The following is a 17111-nucleotide window of genomic DNA, read 5'->3' as shown; positions in this document are numbered from 1 at the left end:
CTTTTCCTGTGTGTACTTCCCAGAGCCCTCAGAAGTAGCCAGCCCACTGCATAGTCTTTGTAACCCCGCATTTGCCATAGCGACTAAATATCTCATCCGCTTGGCCACACATCTGTTTGCCCTCCACTTGCACCACATCCCATGCCACCATTGGTGATAATTTGAGGAACTGGGTTGCCCCTGGATGACACAGGCTCCTGGTACTCGATTTCCCCGGGCAAGGATTTTAGCCACATGCTCATCAAATATATGTGCAACCCAATGCTAGCATCCCATTTTGAGTCTGTTTTCTGGGGCCACTTCTGGTGGCAATTATGGTATCAGTCATGGTCCCGGTGAGAAACAGATGGCATGTGCAGAAAGATCACTGGAGGGATTTCAGCAAATCCCTCCAGTTTACAAAGGAGGGGCAGAGTTCAGTGAATAAGCAAAGCATGAGGGACTTCTTTTAACCTCAGGAAGCAGCCACCACTCCTGGCCTTGAAAGGACAAAAGGAGGAAGCAGTAATCAGGGAAAGAGGCTTCTTCAGCAGAGGAGTGAAGCCACTGCCAACCACAGGCTTGCAGGGAGGGGCCTGGGGAAATAAACACCCTGACCTCTCTCATCTCTAATCTCTACAGGTGTCTCCCATTAACCTAACCAGGTGATGCATTCTGTAGACAAACACTTCCTGGGGCACAAAGAAAGGCAGAGAAAGGTGGAGAGGATCTGGGAGGCCAAACAGAGACTATTCTACACGTGTGTCTAAATATCAGCAATAACCAGAGGATACAGTTTTATAACATACCATTGAAAAGAGCAAAAAAAGAAGAGACAAAATATAACTTTTTTTAAAGTGTTAAGGAAAAATTATAAAATTGTATTAAAAGACATTAAGGAAGACCTGAATAAGTTGAGAACTGTATACCATATTCATGGATAGGAAGGCTCAGTATCAGAAATATGTCCATTCTCCCCCAAATTGCCCTACAAAAGAAATTCTCATTAAAATCCCAACAGGGTTTTTTTTTAAGAAATTTAACAAGCTGATTCTAGAATTTATATGGAAGAACAATGGCTGAATAATAGCCAAAACATTCTAGGAGAAGAAAGAGGAGAAGGAGGAAACAGAAGGAAACTGTCCTAGGAGGTGTCAAAATGTATTCAAAAACTACAGTAATTGAGCCTATGATATGAATATTGGGATAGACAAGTTCACCAATGGAACAAAATCTGAAAATTTGATTTATGAGGGTGTTGGCACTGCTGAGCAGTTGGGAAAGGAAGTATCTTCTAATACTCTGTACTAAAACAATTGGCTCTACTTAGGAAAAAACTTGAAATTGGACCCCTATCTTATGCTGAACAAAAAAGCAATTCCTGGTGGAACTGATCCAGTGACTATGTGATGAATTCAATACCTATGTCATGTTTGTAAAGGATAAAATCAGAAAAAGGTGGCACCTCTCCTCTGCTCCATCTGGGAAGGTTTGAGCAGCAGTTGAAGTCTTGGGAGAGAACACGTAGGATGAAAGGAGAGACACTTGGTAAGTCAAACATGAGGACAAGTTTTTCAGCAGACCAGGACCACCTGGCCCCCAGGGTGCTGACCACATATCCCTGAGAAAGGCAGAGGGAGCTGATGGGCAGAAAAAGTGAGAGTTAGGTGGGCCAGAAAAGGAGGTTTCAACCCTAGAGTGGGGGTTAGGACCAAAGCAAGGTGTAATAGTGAGCCATCCTCATGGAGCTTTTCCGAGTGGAGTGGTATGGCCATAGAGGTGGCCAGGGAAGACATCCTTGGCAGGAGAATTGCAAGAGGGACAAAGCTGGAGGCCAGGGGTCCAGCCAAGTGAATTTCTGTAGAAAATGTAGACTGTGAAGGGAATTCTAACTTAAACACTAGCTCCTCCCCCTAACTGCTTACATTTGCTCAGAGACCCAACACCAACATTCAGGACCCTGACCCTGTGTGTCACCTGAGTGATGTCATCTACCTGTGTAATCCTCATTGTTCCCCAGTCCATTTCCATGTTGTCATGGGAGGTGAGCTCTCCGTGGCCTTTCTGGGTCCAGGTTTCAACTCATAATGGCACTCACAGGTCCCAGTATTCATGGAACATCCCAGTGTACCAAGAGCCCCTGATAGTTTTTTTGTATGTCTTTGGATGGGATTCTTGAGTAACAATGATGATAAATAACACCTTTGCATGTTTCATAGGTGTCAGGTATTGATCTGAGTGCTCGGTGTGTATTATCTCATTTAATTTACAATACGGTCCCATGAGGCACATGCATTTGTCATCTGCCTGACAGAAGGGATAACGGGCAGGTGAAGGACAAAAATGTTTCAGTGTCTAACACCAATGAGTAACGAATGTCCAGAATATAGAAACACCTCCCATAAATCACAAGGAAACAGGAGACCAGATGATAAATGGACAGATATTGTAAACTGGCAATTCAAAAAGAGGAAGCCCAAAGGCTTGACAGGTATGGGAAGGGGCTTTCAGACTCACTAAGAGTAAGAGAAATAAAACAGTCATGAGGGGCTTCCCTGGTGGCGCAGTGGTTGAGAATCTGCCTGCTAATGCAGAGGACACGGGTTCGAGCCCTGGTCTGGGAAGATCCCACATGCCGCGGAGCAACTAGGCCCGTGAGCCACAACTACTGAGCCTGCGCGTCTGGAGCCTGTGCTCCGCAACAAGAGAGGCCGCGATAGTGAGAGGCCCACGCAACGTGATGAAGAGTGGCCCCCGCTCGCCACAACTGGAGAAAGCCCTCGCACAGAAACAAAGACCCAACACAGCCAAAAATAAATTAATTAATTAATTTAAAAAAAAACCAAAAAACAGTAATGAGACACCACATTACATCCATCAGAAAAATAACAATTAGGAGCGGAGGGAGACCAAGGGCAGGTGAGAACCCAGGCAAGGGCGGCTCCTGCGAGGCTGGCAGAGGCCCTGTGAGGAGTAACGCAGCCGGGCTCAGTGGACTAGACTCACCCCAGGAGCTCTCTCCTGAGCATACGTTCTGGAACATTCTCACCCTGACCCACAAGAAACACATTCAAGGCTGTTTGTTGTTTGTGTAGCAGAGTCGGCAACCTAATTGACCATCTTTAGGGGAATGAATCAGTAGAATGTGATGCATGCACACTATGGGTGCAATGCGACAGGGAGAAACAATAAAGTAGTTGTTTGTAGAACAGCTTGTATGAATTTTTTAAATCCACGCAAAATAATTAAGCAGCAGGTTTTCAAGACACCGGACGTCAGTCAACGAGGGTCAGTGGTCCCTGTGGGACGGGGAACAAGTGAGCTCAGCTGTAGGACAGCTCTGCTCACTGCCCAGAGAGAGCTTGCAGGCTGCAGGGCAGGGAGGGTGACCGAGGGGCAGGGCAGGGGTCTCCCTGAGCTGAGGGGACTTGGCCGGGAGTCTGAGGAGGCCGGGGAGGCTGGCATTCGCCGGGGGGAGTTCCTGCACAGAGAAGGGACTGCTATCTGCAGAGACTCCCCCTGGAGACTTCAGCTGAATACAGACCAGAGCACACATGGATGAAACTGCTGAGGCAGGAGAGAGCGCCACCTGAAAGAGCTACAGAAATAATACCGTTAGCCCAATGGGGCAGGAATAGTTCCTGTTCCCACTAGTCAGAGTAAAAAGCCACATAACCAACCGGACACCGAGTAGAGTACGCAAAAGGCTTTGCCTTGAAATTGCCGGGGATGAAGTGGGTCGTTTTAAGATGGTAAAGGGATACACTTATCAAGAGGACATAAAAATCCTACACCTAGTTGTAGAGCTTCAGAATTCTTGGAGCAAAACCGGATAGAACTGCGGGGAGAGAGACAAACGCACAACTGTCGCTGGAGATTTCAACACCCTCCCCTCCGTATTCAGTGGAACAAATAGAAGCCTCGTAAAGGGATGACAGACCAGGACAGCACCATCAACAGCTTGATCTGACTGACATTTGTAGAAAACTCCATCCAACAACAGCAGAATACACAGTTTTAAGTATACACTGAACACTTACCAAGATAGACCATATTCTGGGCCAGAAAATAGTCTAAAATGATTCAAATCATGCAAAGTATATTCTCTGACTGAAACAGAATTAAATTAGAAATCAATAATTCAAAGATATCTGGAAAAGGCACAAAATATTTGGAAACTAAATAACAAACAGCTAAATAACCCACGTATCAAAGAAACCAAAAGGAAAGTTAGACAGCATTTTCAACTGGATGAAGATAAAAATATATTACATTTTGTGGGATGCAGCTAAAGCAGTACATAGGGGAAATCCATGCCTACATTAGAAAATCACTGACATCAGCATTCACCTTTAGACACTAGAAAAAGAAAGGCAAATTAAATTCTAAGTAAGCAGAAAATAAGGAGGAAATAAAAGTCATTGAAGAGGGACTTCCCTGGCAGTCCAGTGGTTAAGACTCTGTGCTTCCACTGCAGGGGGCGCGGGTTCTATCCCTGGTCAGGGAACTAAGATCCCGCATGCCAAGGGGCACAGCCAAAAAAAAAAAAGTCATTGAAGAAATCAATGACATAGAAAACAGAAAGACCACAGAGAAAATTGGTAAAAGCAAAAGCTCATTTTTTAAAGAAGATCAATAAACCACTAAACAGACTGATCAGGAAGAAAAAAGATAGAAAACATGAATTACCGATACGAGGAATGATGAAGTTGGCATCACTACAGATTCTACAAACATTAGAAGAATAGTAAGGGAATGTTATGAACAACTTCACTTAGGTTAAATGAAATAGAATGAAATAGACAAAGTCCTTGAAAGACACAAATGATCAAAGCTCCCTCATGAAGGACAGTTCTCTGTCTATTAAATTAAAAACCTTTCCACCAAGAAAACTCCAGACTCAAATGGCTTTGCTGGTGAGTTCTACCAAAATTTGAGAAAAAATAACATCAATTCTACACAAATTCTCTTCTAGAGAAGAGGAGAGGAGAAAACACTTTCCAACTCATTCCATGAGTCCAGCATTATGCTAGTACCGAGACCAAACAAAGACATTACAAAAAAGAACACTGCAAACCAATATCCCTCATGAACCTAGATGCAAAATTCTTAACAAAATTTTTAGCAAACTGAATTCATCAACATATAGGAAGGATAATTTATCATGACAACGTGGCATTTAACTCAGGAGTGCAAGGATGGTTTAACTTTTGAAAATCATTATACGATGCAATCTACCACATTAATAAACTGAAAACAAAAGCAAAAAACAAAAAACAGATGGTTGTCCAAATAAAGGCAGAAAAAGCATTTGACAAACTCCAAACTCCACTCCACATGTTAACTTTCTGCACATGTGAACGGAAGGGAACTCCCTCCATCTGATAGAGGGAATCTACAAAAAAACATGCAGCTGACATATCATACTTAGTGGTGAAAGACTGAATACTTTTCCTAAGACAGGAACAAGACAAGGATGTCTGCGCTCACCACGTCTATTCAGCGTGGAACGGAGGTAGTAGCCAGGGCAATCAGGCAAGAAAAAGAAACCAAGGCATCCCACTTGAAAAATAACAAGGTAAACCATCTTTACTTACAGACAGAATGATCGTTTACGTGAAAAATCCTACAAAATCTACAAAACAGCTACTAGAACTAGTTAGTGCGTGTAGCAAGTTTGCAGCGTTAAAGGAAGTAAACAAAAATCTACTGTGTTCCTATATACTAGCAATACAAACTGAACATTCATAAATTGAAATTAAAAACAATACCATTTACAAAAGCATCCCCAAAATTAAATACTCAGAGATAAATCCAGTTGATTGCTGGTGTTGTTGAGTTCAGCTATGTCCTCACTTGTCTTCTGCCTGCTGGATATGTCCATTTCTGGTAGAGGGGTGTGAAGTCTCCAACTGTAACAGCGGGTTCATCTGTTTCTCCTTGCAGGTCCATCAGTTTTTGTTTTTTTTTTTAATATTTATATATTTTTATTTTAGTTGTTTTATTTTTGGCTGCGTTGGGTCTTTGTTGCTACACGCGGGCTTTCTCTAGTTGTGGCGAGCGGGGGCTACTCTTTGTTGCAGTGCGCAGGCTTCTCATTGCGGTGGCTTCTCTTGTTGTGGAGCACGGGCTCTAGGCACGCAGGCTTCAGTAGTTGTGGCACGCAGGCTCAGTAGTTGTGGCTCGCGGGCTCTAGAGCGCAGGCTCAGTAGTTGTGGCGCACAGGCTTAGTTGCTGCGCAGCATGTGTGTTGCAACGTGGCTTAGCTGCTTCCTGGACCAAGGCTCGAACCCATGTCCCCTGATTTGGCAGGCAGATTCTTAACCACTGTGCCACCAGGGAAGCCCGTCCACCAGTTTTTGCCTCGTGTATTTTGATGCTCTGTTGTTCGGTGCATACACATTAAGGAGTATTATGTATTCTTGGAGAATTGATGCTTTATCATTTTCCCTGATAAATTTCCCAGCTCTGAAGTCTGCTCTGCCTGAAATCAATACAGCAACCCCTGCTTTCCCTTGTTTCAGGTCAGCATACTATGTCTTTCTTCATCCATTTCAGAATGGATCCTTTTCCCTCCCCCTGATGGAAGCACCAGGAATTTTTCTCCAGTGTCTACTGTGTGGGCCTGGTGGTGCTCCTGGAGGTGAACCTCACACTTCTGTGGGGGACCCTCTGACCGAGTGCCCCTGGAGTTTTCATCCCTCAGGTTTGTCCACACCGAGCCTTCAGCCATTTATCAATTCCGGTCCAGACTTCCTACCCCAGTGCTGGTTCCCACGCGGACAGCTGCACTGGTAAACCCCGACCCCCTGTGTGCGCCGGTCTGTCTCTCCAATCTGGGGGACAGTAGTTTGCCCTGTGCCCTCGCTCCTCTATGGATCAAAGAAGAGTTTTTGATTTTTGCTTGTTCAGCTTTTTACTTTTGTTAGGACAGAATGGCAACTTCCAAGCTTCCGACATGTCAGAAGAGAGGGTAGTCTTTTCACAGATAGCACTGGATAGCCATATACAATTGGGTATCTGCATGCAAAAAAATTAACTTTGATTGGTATCTCACATCTTATAGAAAATAAACTAAGAATGAATCATAGATCCATGGGTAAAATGTAAGAATATAAATCTTCCTGGGGAAAAATCTTTGTAATCTTGAGTTAGGTAAAGATTTCTTGGATACAACAGCAAAAGCCCAATCCATAAGAGAAAAAAATGGTAAATTGTGCTTCATTAAACTTAATAACTTTTGCTCTTCTAAAGACCATGTTAAAGAAATAAAAAAACAAGCCATAGACCAGAGAAAATATTTGCAAATCATATATCTAGTAAAGGGTTTGTATGCAGAATATGTCAAGAACTTTAAACTCAGTAACAAGAAAATAAACAACCCAATTAAAAATGGGCAAAAGGTCTGAATGATTTATGAAAGAAGGTATATGGGGCAGATAAGCATGTGAAAAGGTGTTCAACATATTAGGCATTAGGGAAACGCAAATTAAAATCACAATGAAATGCCACTACACACTATTAAATGGCTAAATTCTAAAACGAAAAAGACTGCCCACGCCCAGAGAACGTGGAAGAACTAAGCCCTAGTGCGCAGCTGGTGGGAAGCAACACGGCGCAACTACTGGGGGGACAGTCGGGCAGCTTCTTAAAAGGTTTGTTTGCTTGTTGTTGAGTTTCCGCCAAGGTTAAACTTACGCCCACCATGTGATTCCACTCCAGGCTCTTTCCCTAAGAGAGCGAAAGCATGTGTCACACGGAGAATTCTCACAGCAGCTTTATTTGTAATGGTCCCAAACTGGAGAAAACCCAAATGTGCACCAAAGTGTGGAGAGAGAAACCTTGGAAGGCCCACCCAGCGGGGTACTTCTGGGTGACCTGGGGGCAGGGGCTGTTGGCACACAGGGCAGCAAAGAGGAATCGCAAAATGATTTTGCCGGTGTGTATGAGTCCATATATTTAGAATTCTGGGGAGTTCCCTGGCAGTCCAGTGGTTAGGGCTCGGCGCTCTCAGGAGTTCCATTCCTGGTCTGGGAACTAAGATCCTGCAGCACCGCGGCCAAAAATAAATAAGTAAAATTCTGGAAAATGCAAACTCCTCTGTGAGGACACAAGCGGGTGAGTGGGGAGGAGCTGGCAGAGACAGGGTGGAGACAGACAGACAGACAGACAGACAGACAGGAGGGGCATGACAAAGGCACAGGAAGCTTCCGGGGGTGGGTGATACGTCATTATCTTGCTTGTGCGATGCTTTTGGGGTCATTTGCAAAAGCCAGAACTTATCAACCAGCACAGTTTAAATACGTGCCGTCATTGTACGTGAGCTGGACCTCCACACGTGGTCTAAAGAAGCGCAAACAACACACGTTTCACAAAGACGCGTGCACAGGAAAGTGTGTGTTCCACACACTCTGCCTCGGGCGAGAGAAGGCTGACCGGCTCCACTCTGCACCTGCGGCCCAGAGAGGTTACAGAGCAGAGCACCGCAGACCCACCGCGGGGGCCACAGTGCCCACACCAGCAGGGAAGGGAGCTTGGGGCTGGGCAGGCTGTTTAATCTCTTACAAAGACACAAAGATCTACAGTGATGTCAGCCCTGGTCACCGGGAGTCGGTCATGCCAGCCTCTGTGTTTTTCTGCCACTTCACTGAAAAGGGGAGACAGGTGGGTTCTGACCTGGGCTCTGTACCACTGGCTGCATGACCCGGTGCCAATCTTTAGACCTTGATTTTTCACCCGTGAAAATGAGAGAACACCTATCCCATGGGGTTTTCTCCACAAAGGTCAAATGCAGTCATTTTTGCAGAGCGTCTTGGGGACCCTGGCTCAGGGTCAGGAAATGTGAGCTTTGTGTTATCATGAAACTGATGGGGAAAACCAGCACCCACCACGTGACCAGAGGACCCAGGATACGGGCCCTCACCCTCCCTCTGTGAGCAGACGTACACGTGGATCATCAAGTGTCCGTCAGATCATCTTCGTTCTGGCCGGTCGGCACCCTTGGGGGCATGTTTGGGGTCATCTGACTTGGAATATGGCCAGGGGTTCATCCTCTCCCCGTCCTGCGGGCCCAAGTCTGAATCTAGGTGTCGCAGTATCGCGCTCCTTCCCTCTGGCTCCAGGGGAGGGTCCTTCCTGCCTCTGCCAGCTGCTGGGGGCCCCACGCATCTCTGGGCTTATGGTCGCGTCACCCCAACCTCTGCCTGGTCTTCACGGGCCTCCTCCTCGCTCTGTCTCTTCTCTCATCAGGGCACCTGTCATTGGATTTAGGGCCACCCTGGTAACCCAGGATGACCTCATCTCGAGACCTTTAGCTTGATCACAGCTGCAAAGACCCTTTTCCCAAAAAAGGTCACCTCAGGTTCTGGGGGTTCAGATGTGGACTGTATTTGGGGCCACCAATTATGCCTCCCAGGGGTGGGAGACCGTGGCCCTGCCCATCCCAAGTCCTTGGGTCAGGATTTCTGACACCGAGGCCAGCACGTTTGCCTCAAGGTCCTCCTTCTGAGCCTGACCTACTCCCTCCCACCCCAAACACACATACACACGTGCGCACACACTCCACACACACGTTTTTCCCTCGGAAAAGTCACACTGCCACGTTAAGTACACTCTGTTCAGTCTCGCTGGACAGGGAGCCCCGCAGCCCCCCTGGGTCACGTGAGCCCTGACCTCTGCCCCTCTGCCCTTGTTGACCTGCAGGGTCACACCTATGGGTGCTCCCTCACCTCACACACGCCCTGTTCTGTGCTCCCTGAGTCCTGTGACCTTGGCTGGGACACAGGAGGGGTGGCGCAGGAGGGCAGGGTGTCCCGAGTCGGGGTGACACTGGGTTCGTGTGGGGGGGATGCCCGGGGTGGGGTACCCATGCCCACAAGGTGTGGAGACAGAGGCTGCTCAGGCCAAACCCCAGGGGTGGGGGGACGTCAGCTTGGGGACCTGAGAGGCTGACACTGAGTGACATCTGTCACGGGACTTAAGACACTGGGCTCCCAGGAAGGAAGCACAGAGCAGAGCCCAGGGAGCAGACGGTCATCTCTGTGTCCCTGTTGCCCTGGGAGAGCCTGGGCCACGGGGAGGGCGGCCCCAGCAGCCGGCAAGCACACGGGCCTGGCAGAGCTCGGACGCCTGCTCCAAGGAGGATACCCCCCCCTCGGCGTTCACATCCCGGGGTGCAACTACGCTCACGCCGTCCCGCCACCCCCAAAGGTCCTGCCCCATTGCAGCACCGATTCCAAGTCCAAGAGCTCATCACATCTCTGCTAAAGCAGGTGTGAGGGTTACTCAGCACATGAATCATCCCGGGGCAAAGTTCCTGAGCCGAGGAGCAACTGCCACTCCGCCGGAGTGACACCTCACAGCCCTCGGTTCACCTCTGGAATTTGTAAGAGGCTGTTTCAGAGCAAAACTAGGATAAACAAGATGTGGTCCATCCACACAATGCAACATTACTCGGCCTTAACAAGGAAGGAAATCCTGACACAGGCTACAACATGGATGAACCTTGGGGACATTATGCTCAGAGAAATTAGCCAGACACAGAAGGACAAATCCTGTGTGATTCCACTCACGTGAGGTCTCCAGAGTCATCACATCCAGAGAGACAGGAAGTAGACAGTGGGTGCCCAGGGGTGGGGGAGGGGAGGGGAGTGAGTATTTAACGGGGGCAGAGTGTCAGGGGGGAAGATGGGAAGTTCTGGAGATGATGGTGTGATGGTAACACAATGCGAGTGCTCTTAATGACAATGTACCCTTAAAAATGTTAAATTTTATGTGTATTTTATCACACTGGGGAAAAGAAGAAGAGAAAACAAGAAACACAGCAGTGGGGACCTCTCACTCAGACACAGGCCCACCCTGTGCCCTGGTGTTGTGGGTAGGTTTTGCATCGAAGAAGCCCTTGGCCTCAGAGCCCACGGGAGGGGGCCAGGGTCCCGCCGCTGCCACGCGTGGGTGCCAGTCGGGCATGGGTGAAGATCCACTATTTGCTCGCATTCAATCACCTGCAGGCCCTCTGGTTCCATAGAAGGGACGAAGGCACTTTAACACTCCCCCAGGTGCTGTTTCAGGGGCACTCAGGTGACCCGTGCTTCGTGCTGGAGGGTCTTGCAGCTGGCGGGGGGTCAGCACGGGAGAGGTTTCCTGGGCATAAAATCAAGATTCCAGTGGGTCCTTCAGGACGGTGACGCGTTCCAGGGAAGAATGGCTCTTGTCTTGTGTCCTTCCTCTCTGATCGTCAGGAACAGAGCTGCTGTGAGAGGGGACGGGAGGCGGTGACCAGCGACCTGGAGAAGGCTGCCCAGGCCAGGAGATGGCCACACCCGGGGCAGGACGGGCCCGACGTCACCCCCTGGAAGCGATTCCAAGAGACAAGCGGCAATCTGCTGTCTGCTAAGGGGGCTTTGGCCAAAGACGCTCTTTTCAGGCGCGGGTCCAGCCTCCCCACACACCCAGCCCAGGCGATGCGGCACGCCACCTGCAGCTGCAGCATCTCAGTGCACGGCCACTGCTCACGGGGTGTCCGCGAGGTGTCCCTGCCAGGGCCAGCACAGGGCCCGGAGGCCCTCCGGCCGACACGGGCTCGCACGTTTTCGCCCTCGGGATTCCATGGGGCTTCATTGATTTTGTACCATATATCTTAAGTCATGGCCTGATGTTAGGCCCTAACCCAACCCTAACCCTACCCCTAACCCCTGAATGTGTCCCTGCAAATTCATATGCTGGAGTCCTAACCCCAGGAACTCAGAATGTGACTGTATTTGGAGATGGGGTCTTTAAAGGAGTGATTAAGGTAAAATGAGGCTATTAGGGGTGGCCCTAATCCCATAGGACTGGGAAGAAGAGGAGATCAGGACACAGACACACACAGAGGGACGACCCTGTGAGGACACAGGGAGCAGACGGCCGTCTACACACTGAGGGGAGAGGCCTCAGGAGGACCAGCCCTGCCCACACCTGGATCTCGGATTCCAGCCTCCAGGACTGGAGACGGTGAGTGTCTGCGGTTTAAGCCCCCTGGTCTGTGGGACTTTGTTAGGGCGGCTCCAGGAAACTCACACCCCATATTATTCCTGATCACAGGTTATTTCTGTGTCCTGGTTGCTTGGGCACTGACACGGCCCAGGGAAATGACCCCCTCTGCCGCGTCTTTCCACCTGGAATCTGGAGAGCGCGGTCCCGTGTGGCTCTGGTCCCCAAGAGCCTGGCCGCTGTTTCTCGGACTCTGCGTATCACCAGGAAGTCACATTCGGGCGTGGAACACGGGCTTCTCTTCTCCATCCGGGAAGCAGCACTATGGTGCTTTGTGCTCAGGATGTTTCACTGTTCAGTCCAACACAAACTCCGTCTGGCAGGCGACTCTGGAAGCCCAGCTGAAGCTGCTCGGGGCGAGGTCTGTGGAGACAGAGACACCGCCCTTCAGGGTGTCTTATCCTGCTCCCAGTCTCAGGACCTCCCCGGGATCCAGAGGCACAGAGAGGGTCCTCACCTCCTTCATGGTCAGTGTGCCAGCACCTGCATCTTCTCTACGGAAAAAAAAAATGACCTACGTCATTCCAGGAACAGGTCGAAGCCCAGACCGCACTCAGGGGAGTCCTCAGGCCCAGGGCTGGCACCCAGGAGGCACGTGTCCTTAATGGATGCCCAGGTGGGCGAGAGCTGAGTAAGGACACAAGGGGGCACCCAGCTTACAGCTTGCAGAAAGTGAGGTTTCACAAAAGAAGCCACTTTTCACATGCCTACCCGTAAACCACACCAGGGCACACTTCTTGCTTCTAGGCATTAGCCACAGGAGAGCAGAATTCAGGCTGGGGTCAAAGAGAAGGCCAGCGGGGTAAGAGATTACAAATATGACCTTTAAAACATGCACAATAAAGATTTTCTGCTGTGACAAGACACCAAACCCAGAGGAACGGCTATGTCTCTCACAGCCCTGGCGGGTCTTTCTGCGGCCCTGCCAACCCAGGGCGTTGCCCCCCCAGTGCAGTGCGGTGGGGGTGTGTGTGGCCAACACTGGTCAGTCCCTCCAGGAAAAAGTAGTGGCCAGAGCACTTCTCCCTTCAGGGCTGGTCAGAACCCACCCCTTCATCAGCACTTGGCCACTCTCTTTAGACAGAGAACAGAGTCCCTGGGAAGGTCTTTCCTAACTAGTTAATTAAAGGAAGAGGGAAGGAGAGATCCTGGCGGTTAGCAACCCTTCTTCAGTATCTGTCGTCGTGGCTCTTGGTCCCACCAGACCCCAGTCTTCCCCTCCTCCCGCACCCCCCCGCTCCCGCCCACATCACCCTGCACGGGGTCAGCCAGCTCCGCGGCTCCGCCCCGCCAGGCCCCTCCAGCCTGGGCTTGCCTCCCTTCCCTCCCCTCCCCCGTTCCCCAGCTTGTTGGCGATATAACCCACCCATTTAGAGCCTACAATCCAATGGCTTTTATCGGATCCACAGAGTGGTGCATCCATCACCACCATCCGCTTTAGAGCACATGCCCCACCCCCAGGAAGCCCTGCACACCTTAGCGCTCATAGCCACTCCCTCCCCCTGCCCCCAGCCCCTGGCAACCGCGAATCTCCTTTATGTCTCGTAGATTTGCCGATTCTGGACATTTCATATAAATGGAACCATACAGTTTGTGACATTTTGTCTCTGTTTTTTTTTTTCCACTGAGCATAGTGTCCCCAAGTTTCATTCATGTGGTAGCCTGTGTCCGAATCTCCTTCCTTTTTAAGGACGAAGAATATTTCACGGTACACACAGACCACATTTTGCTTATCGGTCCATCTATCGGTGGACACCTGGGTTGTTGCTGCCTCTTGGCTGTTGTGAATGACGCTGCTGTGAACACAGGTGTGCAAGTACCTGACTGAGAGCCTGCTTTCGTCTCTGCTTCATGCTTCTTTATGGCCAAACAACATTCCACTGTGTGGATACAGCATTTTGTTTATTGACTCATCAGATGCTGGGCATTTGGGCTGTTTCCATTTGTTGCTGTTATGAATAACATTGCTGTGAATATTACAAGTTTTGTGTGGACAGATTTTCGTTTCTCTTGGGTATTCCAATGTGTGGTTTTTTCCACATCCCCAAGTGATTCTCCTGTGAGACGCTACCCGGGTGTCTCACAAATTTAATTCAATTCTGACACTACCTGCCTAGACTTAGCATCAGACCCCACAGGTAAAAGGCTCAGTCTCACATCTCCACCTTAAGATGCCAATCCCAAATCCAGGTTGTTACCTGTGCTTCTGACCGACTGGGTACAGGTTGGACGTTCCTAAGACCCCCTCTTGGGGTTTGATTTGCTAGAGTGGCTCACAGAACTCAGAGAAACATTTTACTCACTAGATCATCAGTTTATTATAAAAGGAAGTAACTCAGGCAGAAGAGATGCCTGGGGCAATGTGTGGGGAAAGGGTCAGGAGCTCCCATGCCGTCTCCAGGTGTGCAGTCTCCCAGACCTCCGTGTGTTCACAGCCCGGTCCTTTTCAGTGCTTTGGAGCCTTCATTACCTGATTGATTAAATCACTGGCCACTGGTGATTGAACTGAACCCCCAGCCCCCTCCCCTCCTCAGAGGTCTGGGGGATGGAATGAGAGTGACGGCCCTCTAATCACACCATTGTTCCCCCTGGTGACCTGCCTTTTGTCAAGGGCAAATACAAATCTTAAAAGTGTTCTCCGCAGATAATAAAAGACTTTAGCCATCTGAGTGAGTAGACTTAATTTATTCCAACTGTTATTTATAAACTAGTGAGTTTTGTATTGTACCTGATTCATGACGAAAGTTTTAAAATGGAAACTATGAGATCTCTGTCTGTGTCTGTCTGGGTGACTGTGTGAATGTCTATGTCTGTACTTATGGATATGGTATGTTTCTATCTCTGGAGGGTATTGCCAGACTTAACTTGTCAAAGAGCTCTATGTAATTGACTTAAAGAAAATTAAGTGCTTATATAAATTTTTAGAAATATAATAGAAACTAACCCAAATGAATTTCAGGTTCATGTGATCTGGGAAATTTTCAGTATTAAATTAATATTTGTTATTAAAACTAGTTTAAGTTTGTTGGTTAGTTAATATAGACATTTCTTCAGCGTCAACATTAAGTATAATACTTTTATTGTATCAATACCTAGGTTTACTAAAAGTCAAATAGTTCATGTTATCTTTGTTATAAAATTTGTCAGCCAAAAAAAAAAAAAGTTGGTATGATGATATCTTCATAAGTGAATTAAATGTAAATGAGGTAAGAGTTGTTAGGTGAACTCTTTCATTATGTTTTATGATACTTAAAAATATTTTCTCCATTCTTTTTGGTAACTGGAAACTTTAGAGTTTTGTTAAGTAAAATGATGGAAATTTATTAAATATCTAGATCATTCCCCCCAAAATAAGATGCTGAAATATTAATTATTGAACATAGGCTTCCTTTTACAGAGAAACTAAAGATATTTGGGGCTATTAGTAAATATATTTGGTGCCACCCTGAGTAATTATCTGTGAGAAAGTACATGTTTCTAGAAATTGTAAAAAGTATTTATAAATTTGCCAGTCTACAGAATGCTAATGTAAAAGACAGTCCATAATTGCCTACTTCTTAATTTTTACTAGAAATTAAGGTTTCTAAGGGTTAAAATTCTAATTAATATATGTAATTAAAACTACCAAAATTAATAAGAAAAACATCTTCACATGCAAGGCAATTTGTTTTAAAAAGTCTAAGGAATGGAAATGCATTTTGTTAAGGGAAAAAAAGTGACTTTGTCCTAAAGCTGGTAATTTCTAAATGGGAAAGAAAACAGGGGACAAACAATATGGACATAGGAAGTTATAGAAGGTTTGTAAACAAAATGAAACAAAAGAGGGAACGTTTAGAAAAGAATTTTATGTGTGGCTAACATTGGAATGAATTCAATTAAGTAAATGATTTTTAATATCAAAAGCAAGCTGGTACAAAATTAAACTTGTTTTCTCTGTTGAAAGGAAAAGTTTTCTTAGATTATTGGTCTGATCTTAATGAGAAATTGTAGACAAAGGTTTTCTTTATTTTTAATGTAATCTGTCTAGAAAAACAAAGATTCTATATTGTATAGCTCAGGCTTTTTACAATATATATAACTTATATTTACCTATAAAGTCTTTAATTGTTATTTTGGTTAAGTGGATAACTAAGCACTGCTTCACAGTTACCTATGATCCTATTTGACCAAGTGTTTTTTTTAAAAACTTTTGGTATTTGTTGCAAAATTCCCCGAATCAAATTCTAAATGAAGTCTTTTTGACTTAGAATTAACTTTGAGGTATGAGATGTTTCAGAGGGCCCCTGAAATAACTCAAAGATTTGTTCTCTCTCCTTATAAAAAGGAGATGTTAAACGAATTAGGCTTATTTGATATATTAAATTACACGGGAAGCATTGTCAAATAAGAAGTAATACTAAGCCTCCTTTATGTTGTGTCTGTGTAGGTATATGTTAAATATGTTTCTGAAACTATGTGAAATTTCTGGAAATCTGGTATATCCTGGTATAATGTCATCAGTCATAATTCTAGTTATTATCTTAAGATGCTGTATGTCAGTGAAATAACCTAATTTCCTTGTCAATTGCACTGTGATCAGGTCTTTAACCGCCATTTTAAGTCTTTTTTCATTTATACACATTGCTTTACTCTGGTCTTTATAAATGTTTCCTCTTCAGAGAGATTCATGGAAAGGGCTCTGACACTTTCTCTAGACTACAGGTTTCTGATAAACTTTTAGATCATACCATTCAACTGGGTAAGAATTTACAGAACTCTACTGAAGAAACTGATGGCTTCATAAAACTACTAACAAAAGGTCAAGATCAAGAATTAATTCCATGGAACTGAATGAACTGGTGAGGAGGATTATCATTTTTATGACTTTTTGTTTTAAACATTGCAGGTTCTTTTATGTTTTGCTTTTCCAGATTTAAGAAAACCTTTCCTCTCAAGCTATCTAGGACTTGCAGCAATTTGATAAAGTATACCTTTGTAGACAAAGATGAAATATCTATCTTTTCTCCCTACCTGATCCCTCCAGAATTTGGAAACTCTGAGTGGGTATTCTTGTTTCCATGGCAATATAATTATTTGCATAATTTCAATAAGACTCTGTTCTC

This window comes from Balaenoptera musculus, chromosome 8 (assembly GCF_009873245.2).
Source record: "Balaenoptera musculus isolate JJ_BM4_2016_0621 chromosome 8, mBalMus1.pri.v3, whole genome shotgun sequence".
NCBI classification, from domain to species: domain Eukaryota; kingdom Metazoa; phylum Chordata; class Mammalia; order Artiodactyla; family Balaenopteridae; genus Balaenoptera; species Balaenoptera musculus.
The sequence above is the reverse complement of the archived record's forward strand: the minus strand, read 5'-3'. Positions refer to the sequence as shown.